The following is a 17,042-nucleotide window of genomic DNA, read 5'->3' on the forward strand; positions in this document are numbered from 1 at the left end:
TCTCTCTATTTAAGTATATCTCATTAGTATCAGCAACAAAATAACAAGAAAATGACTGATTTATACAAATGTCATATATTAATTATATTTTGCATTTCACAAGCCTAAGCTGAAAAAACCCTAAACCCAGGAATGTACAATAACAAACTCTCTGTGACAAGCCAGCATTGTAATTCTTTGGCACAGAACCTTTTATTCCTGCACTTTTATTCATTCAGCTCCTTTGTGTCTGTTCAAGGCCTCTAATGAGCCTCTGTTGATCAGGACATTTTGTGTTCGCTCACACAATTACAGGGCGAATGCTAACAACTCTCTCTCTCTCTCTCTCTCTCTCTCCCTGTAATAAAGAGAAAAGGTCTTACTCAGCTGTTGGACAAGCTTTTGCAAGCTACTCCTCTTGCTGCCTGGGAGAGAGAGAGAGCCAAGATTGAAAACAGACCCTCGTACTATGTGTGTATGCACCATACGCCACTATTGACACACCTTCCCTTCACCAAAACCGCACTTTATTCCATTGGATTTTCCATTTCTTCGCTTTGGCTCGAGCACATCTCTGCCCTGAAAACAACTTTCTCTCCTCTTTTTGTTTCTCCTTCTTTTCTTCTCTTCAGCTGGGCGCTTCATTGTGAGAGCTGCCAAAGTCCTTCTCATTTCCCTGCGGCTCGTGTTTTCAGCGAAACAGAAATAGGCGACTGTTGCTGAGGAGTTCTGGCAGGACTCGTGTTGTTGTGTGTTTCTTCAGGTCTAGCGAACCTCTGGAAGACAGACATCGCTGCGTTCAGCCTCGCTCTCAAGAGTTCTCCACACGGTACGGCTGCTTTTTTTGTTTTCAGGAAACTGTCATTGCTCTATCATAGCTCCACAATTGCCGTTCAAAAGTCTGAGGTGAGGATGCATTAAATTGATCAAAAGTGACAGTTAAGACGTTTATAATGTTACAAAAGATTTGTATTTCAAATAAATGCTGTTCTCTTGAACTTTCTATTCATCAGAGAATCATGAAAAACAAAAAGTGTCACTATTTGCACAAAAATATAGAGCAGCACAACGATTTTCACCATTGATAGTACCTCTTGAGCAGCAAATCAGCATATCAGAATGAATAAAGATCATGTGACACTGAAGACCAGAGTAATGATGCTGAAAATTCAGCTTTGAATCACAGGAATAAATTACATGTTAAAATATATTAACATACAAAATAGTTATTTAAAATTGTAATAATATTTCACAGTTTTACTTTGTTTTTAATCAAATAAATGCAGCCTTGGTGAGTAGAAGAGACTTTTTCAAAAACTATAAAAAACTTACTGTTCTCAAACTGATTGTGTTATCAGTTACTCATTTAAATAAAGTAAAAAATGTAGATGTTTCTGCTAATATGATTCACTAGTCATCATACAGTAAGAGTAAAGAGCAATACAATGAATGTGAAGAGCAGCTCAAATCATTTGATGAGAATAGTTTGAATTCCTATTGAATTTTGATTGCAGTCAGCAAATCTGAGCACAGTTTGAGACATTGCTGAGATTACTCTGAAACCTTAGAAAAGACACATGTGAGATTACCAGGGTCTTTTTTTCAGGAGAAACAGGATACATGTATATAAGATTGTTTCCACCAAGGAATAAAAATGTGATATGTAAACTCAGAATTCTGAGAAAAAAAGTCTGAATTATGAGATATAAACTGGGAATGTGAGATATAAACTCAGAATTGGGAGATATAAACTCAGAATCATGAAATATAAACTCAGAATTATGAGATATAAAGTCAGAATGATATCTTTGAATGTAAACAGAATTATAAACTCAGAATTATGATTATAAAGTCAGAATTATGAGACAAAGTCAGAATTATATCTTTGAATATAAACAGAATTATAAACTCAGAATTATGAGATATAAAGTAGGAATTATGAGATATAAACTCAGAATTATATCTTTGAATGTAAACAGAATTATAAAGTCAGAATTATGAGATATGAAGTCAGAATTATATCTTTGAAAATAAACAGAATTATAAACTCATAATTATGAGATATAAAGTCAGAATTATGAGATATAAAGTCAGAATTATATCTTTGAATATACACAGAATTATAAACTCAGAATTATGAGATATACACTTAGAATTATGAGATATAAACTCAGAATTATGAGCTATAAATGAAGAATTGTGAGACAGAAAGATGTAAACTCATAATTGCCAAATATAAACTAATAATTCTGGCGGACAAAGGTGAGGTTTTTCATTTTTTATTCTGTGGCAAAAAAAGAAAAAGAATTCTGAGTTTGTATCTTGCAATTCTTCTCAGAACTGAGAGTTTATATCTTGCAGTTCCGAGTTTATATCTCTAAATTCTGGCATTTTTTTCTCAGAATTCTAAATTATAATCTCAGAATTCCGAGATAAAAAATTGAATTTTTTTAAATCCCAGAAATGGGCTTTTATAGGCTTCAGCAAAAGTCTCCCTTTTTTGAGATCTGATCTGTGATTTTTATGTTTTATTTTTGGATGTGAATGTAGCTGTGTTGGGTTTAGTCTGTGCTACCTTTGTAGGGATGTTGGTTTTACTATCGAGTGAGTCGGTGAGTGAGTGAATGAACCCTGCTGTGGTCATTTGACTAAATAAACAGATCTGCTGCCCAACTTCCTCTCCATCTCTCTCCGTCTGAGACCCTGGAGACTCGAGCTTTAGCTCTATCCCTCCCTCCAGCAGCTGTTTGAGCGAGCGCTACAAAACCAGAGATCACAGACGAGGAGAGGCAGACAGTGAGAACTTAGCAAGAACGCAGGCTTTTCCTAGACATGCTTTTGCTCTGACGTCCAGGCATCTGCTCAAGGTAAGAGACATGATCGGATTTGAGCGCACAGCTTTCGGTTCTGTCTGCTCTCCTGGAAGTCCTGAGGGTTTTGCTTCATGAGGTTTTGGAAAAATCTCTTTAAATATCTTAGTTTCTTGGCAAACGACTTCCAGGAGAAACAAAGTAGCTGTGACTTTTTCCAGAAGTTAGATGGTTTCGATCTTAGACTGAACTTTGTTTGGAGGACTTCACCTCATTTGTATCCCTTTTAGAAAGTTCTTGCACGTTCTGTCACTAGGATGCTTGTTTTCATCCAGATGTTGGCAATGATAGACAGCCATTAGAGGTTTTGTGGGATTTATCTCATGCGAGAGATGCCTTATCTCCTTTCTGTGAGCTTTTGTTTAGGAAGGGCTGGTTTCTGCTGTTTGTTTGTCGCATTTGAAGGCGAATGCGCTGAATTCAACGAGAGCAAACGGATCTGTGATTTACAGTGTGTGTTTGAACACCTTTACACACGGTGGAGACTGTAGAGGTGTTTGTTTTCTCGTTCGGCGAGACGTATGTGTTGTAATGTGGTGCTGATGGTTTGTTTGAACGCTTCTCCTGTCATTGAAACTCTCTCTGTGTTTTCTCAGCGGTCGTCTTGTTTGTGTGTGTCGCATAATGGCATTTAAAGGCAGACAGCATTCCAGAATCCAGTTGTTTATGTTCGTGACTTTTATCATTCGCTGCTTACAAACATTGTGATAAAAGCGTAAAGCAAATGTCACATAGCTTAGATCACTATGACGAACCTTTGTACCCAAATAAGCTCAAAAAGAGAGATATATTTGTACAAAAATATATAAACTACATTATATAATATATTATAATAATAATTTATGTACTATGCATTATCTCTCTCTCTCTCTCTCTCTCTCTCTCTATATATATATATATATAAAGAGAGAGAGAGAGAATGCATAGTATATAAAATAATTATGTATTTTATGGTAAATGCATTGATACATTTCTAATATACAATTATATAGTTATGTATTTTCATATGTAAATATACAAATACATAAATAATTTGTGTACATATAAAATATACATATATATTTAGTAATATACCGGTATTTATGATTTATGATTATATATAATTATTGAACAATTATATATACAATTTCAAATAATTAATGTATAATGAATAATTAATGAGCAAGTATATATAATTATTCATATTGTACTATACATTAGTGAAATAAGATATAAGAAATACGATATATGCACAATAAGCACAGTATTTACAAAAATCTATTGTGCATGAGTTATTTTGCACATGTATTTTGCAGTGCAGCCCAAACATCAGTAGTAGTCAGAGGTGGCTGTAGTTCACTGGCACAGACGCTTATCTGAAGCAGGACTTTGTATATATTTCGGTCAGTCGGGGCTGTAAATCACACAGATGTTCAGCAGCTGATCTCCGTTTCTCTCGTATGTGAATGCGCCAGTACAGAAAGTCCCGTTACTCATGTGTTTCTGCAGCTCATTGCTGTGTCATGAGGCGTTTCTGTGCTGTTATTAGTCACGCATGTGAGTAAGACGTGAGCGATATCTGCGATGGGTCTGTCAGGAGTGGAAATCAAGTGGTTCTCGTCAGGACGGACGGACAGAGCCACTGCTGCGTCACCAGCTGTTTCCTGACCCCCTCATCTGGGCCGCATACCAGTCCCATGAAAAATGTGCTCCCCATTAGCAGCGGATGAGTAGAGCTCATGAACAGGGTCAAGCAGAAACGCAGTGTCCACATCATCACAAACACACCAAACACTTACAGAAAGTACAGTTTTGAGCATTTGGTTTCTGAAAGATGTCTTGTCCTTTTTTTTAAAATAATAATTTAACTTGTTTGTTGTTTATTTGAAAGGGACAGCATAGAATAACTGTTAATAATTAATCCTTTTTTAATTAAACAATTCTGATAAGCAGATTATCTTATAGAATTTTGTGCTTGGTTAGACTCTTACTAAGAACCTAAGACATATGAAAGACCAAGAAAGAGTCTAAAATATGCAAGGATGTTTAAAATGTATTTATTCATTTAAAAATGAAGTTATTTAATGAATTAATTCGTTAATTTAAAAATTTATTTTACATTAAAAAACATTATTTGTTAAATTCAGTTTACTTTAATTCTGCAAGATGACAATAAAGTTAAAAACCCTAATGAAATGTTTGTTGTTTGTTTGTTTGTCCTTGGTTAGGCACCTAAAAATAACCTAAAGATAACAAACACAGTAAAACACAATAATGTAATGTTTTTAAAAAAAATAATAAAAATATTTTTTATTAAATATTTATTACTGTCAGCAGATAGACACAGGACACAGAGGTAAGTGCAATACAATCAGCAGGTTTATAGAGTAGTAGCAGAGGGGAATGAGATGAGCAGAATGTCCAGGTAAGCAGGCGGGAATGGGAATGACTCTAGGGGCTTTTATGAGTGTGAATGTCCTTTTCCTTTTCCAGGGGATCCGGAGGTAACAGTGGAGCATGGAGACGGTGGAGAACTGGAGCGGTGGAGAACAGGGATAGGAACACTAGAGCAACTGGTAAGTAGACAAAAGGTAAGTGGGTCAGGTTGGTCAACATGGAATGTTTGAGACCAGACAGTGAGTGAACGGGAGGAGTGCAGGGATATAGTGCTGCTGATTAGTGCTGACAGTTGGCGGTGATCAGAAATCAGGGGATTGGGATCTGGTGAGTGTCGTTAGTGGAGACTGCAGTGACTCTCTGACAGTACCCCCTCCTCCAGGGGCGGCTCCTGACACCCTATTACGGCGACGGGGTCAGCCACAGCCTCTAGGTGCGGGACGGTAAGGGTGGTTCTGGTGAAACTCGGCCAGAAGAGAGGAATCCAACACATCGTCCCGGGCCACCCAGGATTTTTCCTCTGGCCCGTATCCCTCCCAGTCAATAAGATATTCCAGGCGACCACCCTGTCGCCGAGAGTCCAAGATGTCCTGCACCCTGTAGACTAGGGGCTCCTCGATGATCTCGGGAGGAGGAGGTACTGCAGGCTCGTCGGGTTCTGTGACAGAGGGAGAGACAGGCTTGAGGAGTGAGACATGGAGTGCTGGATGAATGCGATACCGTGCAGGGAGTTGGAGATGGAAGGTGACCTCATTAATCTGCCTCTCTATGGTAAAGGGACCGATATAGCGGGGACTCAACTTCCGGCAGGGCAGACGCAGATCCCGGGTGGAGAGCCAGACCTTATCTCCAGGATGATAGATGGGAGTGGAAGACCGACGGGCATCTGCATGGGTCTTGTGTCTCCGCACTGGCTGCTGGAGTTGGACATGAGCGGAGTCCCAAACTCTCTTGCTCGCAGTGGAGCGGAGTCCCAAACTCTCTTGCTCACAGTGGTCGACAGCTGGAACGTCAGAGGGCTCTTCTGTCCAGGGAAACAGAGAGGGTTGGTAGCAGAGTATGCACTGGAAAGAGGTGAGGCCAGTGGTGGTTTGCTTGAGAGAATTTTGTGCATACTTGGCCCACGGGAGGAAGCGTTTCCAGCTGTGCTGGTTGTCATGACAGTAGGCCCGGAGATATCTCCCAATCTCCTGAATCTTCCGCTCAGTCTGGCCATTAGTCTGGGGGGGATACCCTGAGGAGAGACTGACGGTGACATCGAGGAGTTTGAAGAAAGCCTTCAAGACATGGAAGACAAACTGTGGCCCACAGTCGGAGATGACATCTTCCGGTATGCCGAAGGTGCAAAAGAGATTATGGAAGAGGGCCTCTGCTGTTTCGAGGGCTGTGGGTTAACCCTGGAGGGGAATTAACTTGCAGGCTTTGGAGAATCTGTCAACTGCACCGAGTATGCAGGTAAAACCTTCTGACTTGGGGAGATCTGTGACGAAGTCGACTCCGACATGGGACCAGGGGCGACGTGGAATGGGTAATGGGACTAATTTTCCAGTGGGTAAGTGATGTGGAGTCTTGGAGATGGCACAGACTGAGCATCCACGAATGTACTGGGAGACATCCCGGGCCATACTGGGCCACCAGTACCGAGCTTGGAGGAGCGAGCGAGAGAGTATGCTGGCTGCCTGGGTGTCCACAGCCTGGGGAAGCATGCAGGGAGCCCAGAAGGGAAGTCCTCAGGAAGTGGGCACGTAGGTTTTGCCCTCTGGGCCTTCTAGCGGAGCGGGTTCGGTGATGGAGGCGATGCATATCTGTTCCTCCAGGGCCCACCGAATGGGGCTCACAAGGACGGCTGGAGGGAGTATGGGTTCAGGTGTGGAGGGTTTGTCGGGGGCATGGATACGTGAGAGGGAATCCTCCTTGACATTCTTATCTCCGGGTCGATACGTGATGGCAAACTGGAACCAGGTGAAGAGGACCCAGCGAGCATGCCAGGTGTTTAACCTCTTAGCACTTCGGAGATATTCCAGGTTTTTGTGGTCAGTGATGACCGTAAAGGGGTGTTGAACTCCCTCCAGCCAGTGTCTCCATTCCTCCAGCGCCAGTTTAATGGCGAGCATCTCTCGATTTCCAATATCGTAGTTCCGCTCCGCTGGGGAAAACTTCCTGGAGAAGCGCAAGGGTGGAGTCAGGGAGGCTCTCCGTGGAATTGAGACAGTGCTGGACAGTGCTACCGGTGGTGGAGGCATCCACCTCCACTATGAATGGGAGTTGGGGTTCGGGATGTGAGAGGATGGGAGCAGTGCAGAAGGCCTCCTAGAGCAGGGCTGTCCAAACTCGGTCATGGAGGGCCGGTGTCCTGCAGAGTTTAGCTCCAACCCCAATTAAACACACCTGAAGCAGCTAATCAAGCTCTTACTAGGCATACTAGAAACTTCCATGCAGGTGTGTTGAGGCAAGTTAGAGCTAAACTCTGCAGGACACTGGCCCTCCAGGACTGAGTTTGGACAGCCCTGTCCTAGAGCTTCTTGTAGGCGGCTCGAGCTTCGGAGTTCCAGGACAGAGACTTGGGTTTCTGACGGAGCATGGAAGTGAGGGGGGCTGAGAGGAGACTGAAGTTCAGAATGAAGCTCCGGTAGAAATTTGCAAAACCGAGGAATCGTTGAAGTTCCTTTACTGACTGAGGCTGGGGCCAGTCCCGGATGGCTTGGACCTTCCCCTGGTCCATCTGGATCCCATCCGCACTGAGGATGTGGCCGAGGAACAGGACTGTGGACCGGTGGAACTCACACTTCTCGAGCTTCAGGTAGAGGTGGTGTTTCCTGAGTTGGTGTAGGACCTGCGTCACGTTATGGCTATGTTCAGCCAGGTTCCGGGAGTAGATCAGGATATCGTCTATATACACGATGACAAACCGATGGAAGAACTCCCAGAACACCTCGTTCATAAACCCCTGGAAGACGGACGGAGAGTTGGAAAGGCCATAACAGTGGAGCGTTGAGACGGTGGAGAACTGGGATAGGAACACTGGAGCAACTGGTAAGTAGACAAAACTTAAGTGGGTCAGGTTAGTCAACATGGAATGTTTGAGACCAGACAGTGAGTGAACGGGAGGAGTGCAGGGATATAGTGCTGCTGATTAGTGATGACAGTTGGCGGTGATCAGAAATCAGGGGATTGGGATCTGGTGAGTGTCATTAGTGGAGACTGTGGTGACTGTGGTGACTCTCTGACAATTACTTTAAATTTTGCAGTACATTTAATTGGCTCTGTACAATTAGCTCTGTTCAGTCTAATCTAATCTTAAAAAATATATATATATATTTTGTAGTTTTTTTCTTTTGTTAACTCCCCCCCCGTGCATAGGCAATATAAGTAATTTATTGGTAATCATTAAAGTGCCCCTATTATGGATTTTTGAAAATTATCTTTCATGCAGTGTGTAACACAGCTCTAAGTGAATGAAAATATCCTGCAAAGTTTTAAATCTGAAAATGCACCATGTATAAAGTTATGTACTGCGACCCAATTCGCATAATATACTATGCATCCTAAATAGTATTCAAAAATAGAATCAGTATGTCCCAAATCACAGTATGTTTAAAAAAGTATGCCAAAGATTCCCATATGGTCTACTACTTCCGGTTAGAATTCATAGTGCAGATCGATGCACACTCTAATGACTAATATTGCCTACAACACATTGCAGTGGACAAGGATTAGATTAGACAAACACGCATAAAAAGTGTTAAAAACTACAAACATGGCGGAAATGCGCGACTGACAGACAGGTCCATAAAGGATTTGGACAGGATTTGATTGAATCAGTGTCTAACCTGATGAAACAAATATTTATTTAATGTTATCCACAATTTATTTCATCTGCAGCAACACTCTGAACTTTTATAATGATACGTTTAGTCATTAACTTTGAAATGCATCATTATGTAAACACATGAGCAGAGTTCTCGGCAAAGACCTGCGATGTGCTTCTTTATTTCTCTCCAATACGGTATGAAATCAAATTAAATGAAATGTGGATGATGTTAACTGTGACAAGATGATTGACAGGGCAAGTTAAACAGAGCGTCTGTTAAAGAAGCAGCTATGATGAAGTAGTATGTCCCAAAACTATTCTGCTACATACTCAAAAGTATGTACTTTTTCTTTACAAAAAGAGTACATACTTTTAGGGCGTAGTATAAGTAGGCGAATTGGGACGCAGCAATGGTCTCTCAAAAGAAAGAGTCCATTGAAACGAGTCATTTTAAAAACGAATCTTAAGCCGTTTCATTTTGACGTCAACATGAAACATTAGCATATTGCCTGCCCACTTGTTGCCACTAGGTGCAGCTTTTGGAGCGTTCAAAATAGCTGATTCGCTGGTAATGGCTGTACACAAAGCAGCACTGCACAGGAAATCGACCAATCACCGCAGATTAGCGTCACACAAAGGAGGGGTTTGGAAAAATGAATCGTTGAGCGAATTGTTTGGGAGTCGTTGAGCAAATAAGGTCAATTTAAATGCATATTATAAGAAAAAGAAAGTGTTTTTTGACCTTGCATGCATGTCAACCTGTTGTTGGGGACTCCCAAAACCAAAATATTAACCTTTCATAACCCATAATAGCGTCACTTTAAGATTGTTTGGGGATGAGGCCAATATCATCCATGGTGTTACAATGGTATCGTATCCTAAAAAGGTTTTCTAATTTTATTTCCATTTTATTTCTTTGCAAATTGTCCAAATATACATAAAGTAGTAGTATTCTGCCGAGTCCTAAACACTATGGTATTTCTGTTCATTTGGCAGACATGTTATCCAAAGCAACTTTGCATTTGCATACTTCACATTTATATGATCAGTTCATGCTTTTCCTGGGAATCAAACCCATGACCGTGGTGTTTCTGGTGGTGCCACGATCTACTGCTTGAGCTACAGGGAAGCTTGGTAGTGATATGGTAAATGTCCAAAAAAAAACATGATATTATGATATTACCAGGATAAATGGCACAGAATCATGAATTAGCAAAGCATCAGTATAAAGTCCGATTTCAGTCTCCTTCAGCACTCGAGCAGAAGTTTTTCTTCTTTCATCAGGCTGAAGCTCCTTTACTTGTTCACTCAAGTTTGTGTTTAATCGTCTGCATCCTGCCTTTAATGACCGCCAAGATTACATCATAACAATAACCAACAACTATTATAAGAATGCAGAAAGAAAGACAGATGATGCTGTCTTCATCAATCTCAATGAGCTGCGTTTCTGCTGTCTCTCTGCACTCAGGCCAAGTCAGACAGAGACACAAGGAGACAGTGTTGGGTTGGACTGAGAAAACCAGCTTAGGAGACCAAAAAAAATATTATCAGACCTTCTTTAGATAACTAGTTCTCTTTAGGAAAGGCAGAACGCTGTGTGTGTTTGCATTGGCATACATGTATGAATGATTGTGTTGCATTTTAGTCATTTCACAGCAATGTGCAAAGTGTTTCTTTTTCCAACTCTTCTGATTATAGAGATGAATCTGTCATTCCTGTTTGGGATCTGTGTCCGTTTCTCATGGATGCGGGTCCTGAAGTGCTCTATACTCAGATATGTGAGAGCAAATGTAGTGTGCTTGTGTGGTGTGTACTGTGTAGTGTTAGATCAAATTGCATTCTCAGTGTTGCCACAAGGAGCGCTATAGACGTGTGTAATAGCAAAACTATTGATATGTTTATATATAACTACCTGTACTGTGACAACAATGCATTAGTTACGTTTTCATCCAGAGCTGCAAATTAAACTTGTGCAAAAAATTTAAATATCGCATAAAGTATTTGCAAATAAAGCACTGTTCCATCCCACGTATTCAAGAGAACAGAACTTTAACTTCTTGAGAAACTGGTGTAAAGTATCAGTAAAAAAATAATAAATAGTTCCACTGTGACAAGTCACAAATATGACACTATTTTCCCAAAATAATAAGTGACTAAAAGTGCACAGATGCAATAACAGCGTTATTTTAGCATCATTTGAGATTTTATAGTTTTTATTAATATATTTTAATTAATTGAATTTTATTATAATATTTTTTATTTTATGTTATTATTGTTTTATTGATATTTTGAATGCATTTTAATTTTCATATTTTCCATTTTCATTTTGTTTTAGCTTTGTTTGATTTTGTCTTTTTTATTTTTTTTTCCTTATGTATGTCTCTATCATTTTAATTATTTTATATTTCAGTTTTAGTTATTTTAGTACATCAGGTTAAACTAAATAAAAATGAGAGATATTGCCTTGGAAACGAGCTGCAATATAACATTTTTCATATTTTATTTGATTTCAGTTAACATTTTTTCCATTTCAAGTAACAATTTTTTAATGGTTGGAATTTTCATTTATTCATTCTTTCATTTGGATTTTTTTTTTTTTCCAGTTTTAGTAACTATTGTAACCCTGTTAACAAACGCTGTCAAGTTTTCAGAAGTTTGGGAATGCAATCATGTGAGACAATTATACCAAATAATTTCCATGACAGACTGTGACTAAAACAATATTTGAAATGATGTGCAATGAGATTGATTTGATGGTTAGTTAATCTGCTGAGGCAAAATCATGTGAGGTTTTGGTTGCGCATCCAGGAGTTTAGTAGGTAATTGAGTTTCAGTCAGTTTATATGCATTTAGTTTTCTTACCAAATAAAAAAATGACCCTCCTTAATGTGAGTGCATATGTTTTTATGGAAATTTTATGCACAGCTTGCCATTTTTATATGTGAAAGCCCAAAATTGGTATAAAAATGTGTGGATGGAAAGAGCTGCTAGTGCATGTGAAGTATGTATAATGAGACTACATGCTTACAGTGTGTGGAGTGTGTTTCTGGTTTTATGCTCTTCATCTCTTCAGCACCGCAGGAATGTCACTGCCACTTCCTTATCCTTCATTTCGGTTCTTCTCTCTCTCTGTCTGTCACTCTGTCAGCGGCTGGTTTAAGCTGTAATCATGTAAAGCTGTCTCTCTCTCTGATGTGGGGGTGTCAGACAGGTTGTTTAGAGAGGATGGGGTTTGGTTTGATGAGTTCGTGTTTTTAACATGGTTAGTTGATGACATCGTCTTTGAGAGTCATTCTGGCTTTGGCTTTTTGAGTCATTGTTTATTTGTGCTGTTTATTAGGTAAGAATCACATGCTGTTGTTCATAGTCAAAGTTGGTCTTTTGAAGAATTAATTTTTATAAGTAATAGAAGCATTTTCACCTGATTTGAGCAGACTTGATTGTGCAGGACTCATATCTGGAAAGACAATAAAGGTTAGTTTTACACAACTTACAAAAAAACGGAAAAGTAATTCCAATTCAACTTCCTGTATTTTGTTGCCAGTTCAATTGAAAATCCATGGCAAATTAAAATGTCAATTCAAATCCATGGCAAACAATCACATTACAGTTCTATATGATGCTAAAAGAGCACAGCAGATACGCTCCTGTCGGTCGTAAACACACTGACGCTGTGAGACGTGGTGTCGTAGTGCTTCATCGTGCCCTTAATGTCTTCCACTGCTGTGTTTGGGATGAGGTATGAAGCTCCAGATGTGGCCAATAGCTTCAGGCCGCAGTTTTTCCCGGTTCCTCGGCATCCGGAGCGGAACTTTCTGGCATTCATAAGTTATAAACACCACTTTAAAGCTAAACTTGTGCAGCTCTTTTGAGAATTACGAGAAACCGGGAGAAAAAGGGGACAAACTTTAACTTGTGGAGTCGCTTGTTTAGCGTGGAATCTTTCCAAATGCTTTTTTTCCATAGCAATTCGTCCATAATGAGTTGAGATGAGAGAAGGGTTAATATGAGTAATGCTGGCATCCCACATCTCAAACTCACACGCTCAGCACTGATTTCAACACTCCTCACAGATGCAGCCTGAAGCCTCAGACACACTGCTGCCAGCCAATGCATCCATTCAACATAAAAAACAAACCTGACCCTGAATCAACTCGCAGTATCATGTCAGAATTACTGTAATCATGAGATGACAGTTCAGAGATTCTGCTGTTTCATTGTTTCTTCTAAAGAACAACATAACAGTGTTATAGTAATAATCATGTACTGTGATTTATTTTTTGTAATGTTTGTAATTAGATTTAATTTTAATATTTTCTGTTTTAGTTTAAAAAATTGTTTTAATTTTGTTGTTTTTGTCATTAGATGCTGAATGTCTATATAGTTATTATTCATTTTATTTATGAATTTTAATTTTGTTTAGTTTTTTTGCTTATTGAAAACTAAATGGAAATAATAAATGTTGCCTTGTAAACTGGCTTAAAGTTTAAATTTTTAGTATTTTATTTAGTTTCAGTTAACGTTTATTTTATTTCAAATAACTAAAATGTTTTTTTCTATGGTTTTGGTTTAAATTTTAGTCAACTATAATAAATGTACTGTTATAGTTTTTGTTAATGTTATGAAATAGATTTTATTTTTTTAGATGTTCTGTTTTCATATTAATTTTAGTCAAATATTTTAGTTGTGTTTTTGACATTATTAATATTTTTATTATTTAAGGAAATATGATACTTTTTTATTTAATATATTAATATTTTTTATTATTTAAGGAAATATGATACTTTTTTATTTAATACTTTTAGCTATATTAGTACTTCAAGGTAATACAAATGAGAAAATGAGAATGTTGGCAGAGAAACCAGAAACCAGAATGCAGACTTGTTTTTAGATAGCGACAGCTTTTTATTACAGTATATGCTTAACATGCTTTGAAATTAAACCACTGGTGCTCCATTATTCAGCAAACTTGAAAGAAGGAAATCCTGCAGGTCTGCTGAGACGACAGTGTGTGAGTTGGTTGTTTTCATCTTTATATTCATGTTAGAAGATGAGATCAGCTCAAAGCTACTCTCTGTTGACCGAAGTTGAGTGAGAGGGTGATTGGAAAATATCCTGCAGGTCTGTTGTGGTTTTAGGTAGTGGGAAACCAAACTACCCAAGGATAACCTTGAAAGAGACGGACAGTGTTGGAGGAACAAAGTGAAAGGGCTGCAAGATAGATGTGAGGTTTTGATGAAACAGTCTGTCGAAAAAGGGAAAGAAAACGGTCTCTGTTCATCTCATCATCATGTTTTCTAGTTTTTCTTGAATGGTTTGAGTTAGTCCTGAAATATTTCCTGTGGCGTTTGAGGCACATTTTAGCTGTGATGTGTCTACTTTGAGGATGTTGTGTTTTGTTTGTTTGTGGTTATGATTTTCGTAAAACATAACAGCAACTATAAAACAGATTTTGATTTGGCAAAAAAAATATAACGCAGCCCAGAGTGGTTTATTTCTTTTATAAAATGGCAGATCACAAGTATTCAATAAATACTTTTTTTTATTGAGTATTGTTTATTCATAATTCTTATCATTCTTTTTTTAAGTAAACTGAGGCAACTAAACATATAATTTAAGCTGACATTATTACTTATTTTAATGTTGAATTAAGTTAATGCTGTTTATTTGTATTTTTATTTTTATTTGTACATTATTTGTATTTTTATCTATAATTGTGGCAATGTGTGGCGTATCAGTTATACTTGCAGTCACTATATGTGTGTTTGTTATTTTACAGCAGCTTTAAATATGATTTATCCAATCAGACATTAGAGCCGAAACAGTACATTTAATAAAACAGCTTGAAATGGGAGTGGATGTTGTTCTAGACAGTGGGAAACTATGCTGGGAATGCTTTGTTTTTTATTTTCTTCATTCTTTCTTTCTGCACTTCATGTTGGAAATCACACAAACGTTTTCGGCTTTAAAAAAGGCTAAATATCCATCCATCCATCCATCCATCCATCCTCTTTTCAATAATATAATTATTTTTTACTCCAATTTGTTGTTGAAATATAAACATTGAAATGATGGCTTATAAAAAACCTTCATAAATAACAGGTTAAGTAAAATATAATGAATATGTAATGTAGTGTGTATATTTAGCAAAAAGTGAGTTATTTCTTTTCTAGCCAGATTTTCCAGTTAAATATTTTTGGTGCATCTCTAGTAAAGTCTTTATATGACGGATCTTAACAGGACTCATCTAAGATTGAAAATGGGTGTTTTAGCCTCTCTTTTCCATTGTAAAGTTATATTAAGTCTGCAAACTGCAAAAAGTGTGTTGTTGTTCCTTGAGCGAGTTGACGGGGGTTTGGGGGGTTATCGACTGTCTCATCATCCCGGGGAAAAACTGGGATAGAAAAAGAGAAACGTTTATTTTAACAGCGACACACTGCATCGGTTTTCCCACAGCCTGTGCCAGAAGTTGAGCTCTGGGAGGGCAGATCCTAAAGCAGCGGCCACCTTTAATAAACGCTAATCGAGAACAGGAAGACGGGATGAGAGTTATGAGTGGGTGTGTGTGTGCACGTGTAGGAGCTGGACGTCCTCCAGACCGATAACCATCTCTGTGTTTGGCCCCAGACCATGCTGCTTTTTCATAACTAGCGATAAGAGCCTGTGAACCTTTTGTACTGTGAGATTAGCTGTGATGAATGGTTTGGGATAGGTCCTCTCGCTGCGGGATTTACAGTCGTCCCAGAGCAGGAAGTGCTCTTGAAGACCATTAGAGCTCCATACGCTCATCGAAGCTGCTGACTGCGTCTGAAAGGTGTTTGCACAGAGGAAAATGTTATTACTCTGAAGTCTTCAAGGGATCGTTCTCCCCAAAATGATTATTCTGCCATCATTTACTCCAAACTTGTATGACTTACTTTCCTCTGTTTTTTGGTCCATGCAATTAAAGTTAATGGGGTCCAATGTTGTTTAAACCCCATGTTGTCAAAAATCTCTTCTTTTAAATTTCCACAGAAAAATACAGGTTTGAAATTACACGAGAGTGTGTCAACCCAAAATATCATAGGAATGGCCAAACTATGCCCTAGCAACCATCTAGCAGTTACAAACAACCACTTAGAACTCTCTAGCAACAACCTGAAACACGAGCAACTGGTCAGCATCAAGCCATCAAACAAAGATACAATAGGAATTGCCAAACAATGTTCTAGCAACCACCTAGCAATATCAAAATAACTACTTAAAACACCCTAGCAACAACCTGGGACATCATAGCAACACTTTAGCAACTGTTTAGCATCATGTTATCAACTCAAAATACCATAGGAATGACAGAGAAATGCCCTAGCAACCACCGAGCAATGTGAAAAAACACTTAAAATACCGTATTAACAACCTGGGACATCATAGTAACTCTCTAGTGCCCTAGCAACCACCTAGCAACATCAAACAAGCACTTAGAACACCCTAACAACTGCTCAGAATCATGCTGTCAACTCAGAATACAATAGGAATGGCCAAACATTGATGTAGCAACCATGTAGCAATGTCAAAAAAACACTTAAAACACCCTAGCAACAACCTGGGACATCATAGCAACACCCTAGTGTCCTAGCAACATCAAACAACCACTTAGAACCATAGACATATATAGACGCCCTATTCGACCGCTCCAGGCACGTAGATGGCACACCAGGCACGCCATCTTGGAACGGTATTTTTGACGTCATTCACCATACTGTAGGTTTGCACAGAGCCGTTGAGCCGTTCTGTGCAGGATTGTGGCATCTTTCGAATATTCAGTGATTACTATATGGTGAATGACCTCAAGTTCACCGCTGCAATATAGCGGACGGCTTACGTATAGCGGCCCATAGAAACAGTAGCTAATGAGGCATCTACATATATATATCTATGCTTAGAACACCCTAGTAACTGCTCAGCATCATGCTGTCAACACAGAATACAATAGGAATGGCCAAGCAATTCCCTCGTGCCGACACATC

The 17,042-nt window shown here is 38.9% G+C and overlaps 1 protein-coding gene across 2 annotated transcripts in view; it reads left to right on the plus strand.

The window, feature by feature from the left end:
• Nucleotides 1-376: 376 nt before the first annotated feature.
• The window catches only part of LOC306883292 (platelet-derived growth factor receptor beta-like), a 54,134-nt gene continuing 37,468 nt past the window's right edge, over nucleotides 377-17,042 (plus strand). The window contains exon 1 of one of the 2 annotated variants that reach the window (XM_079438453.1): nucleotides 377-808. The gene's annotated coding sequence lies outside the window, so the exon portion shown is untranslated. Of the gene's footprint in view, nucleotides 809-2,754; nucleotides 2,847-17,042 lie in introns of those variants that run through there. The other variant, XM_079438452.1, reaches the window with a different exon arrangement.

This window comes from Barbus barbus (assembly GCF_936440315.1).
Source record: "Barbus barbus genome assembly, chromosome: 17".
NCBI classification, from domain to species: Eukaryota; Metazoa; Chordata; class Actinopteri; order Cypriniformes; family Cyprinidae; genus Barbus; species Barbus barbus.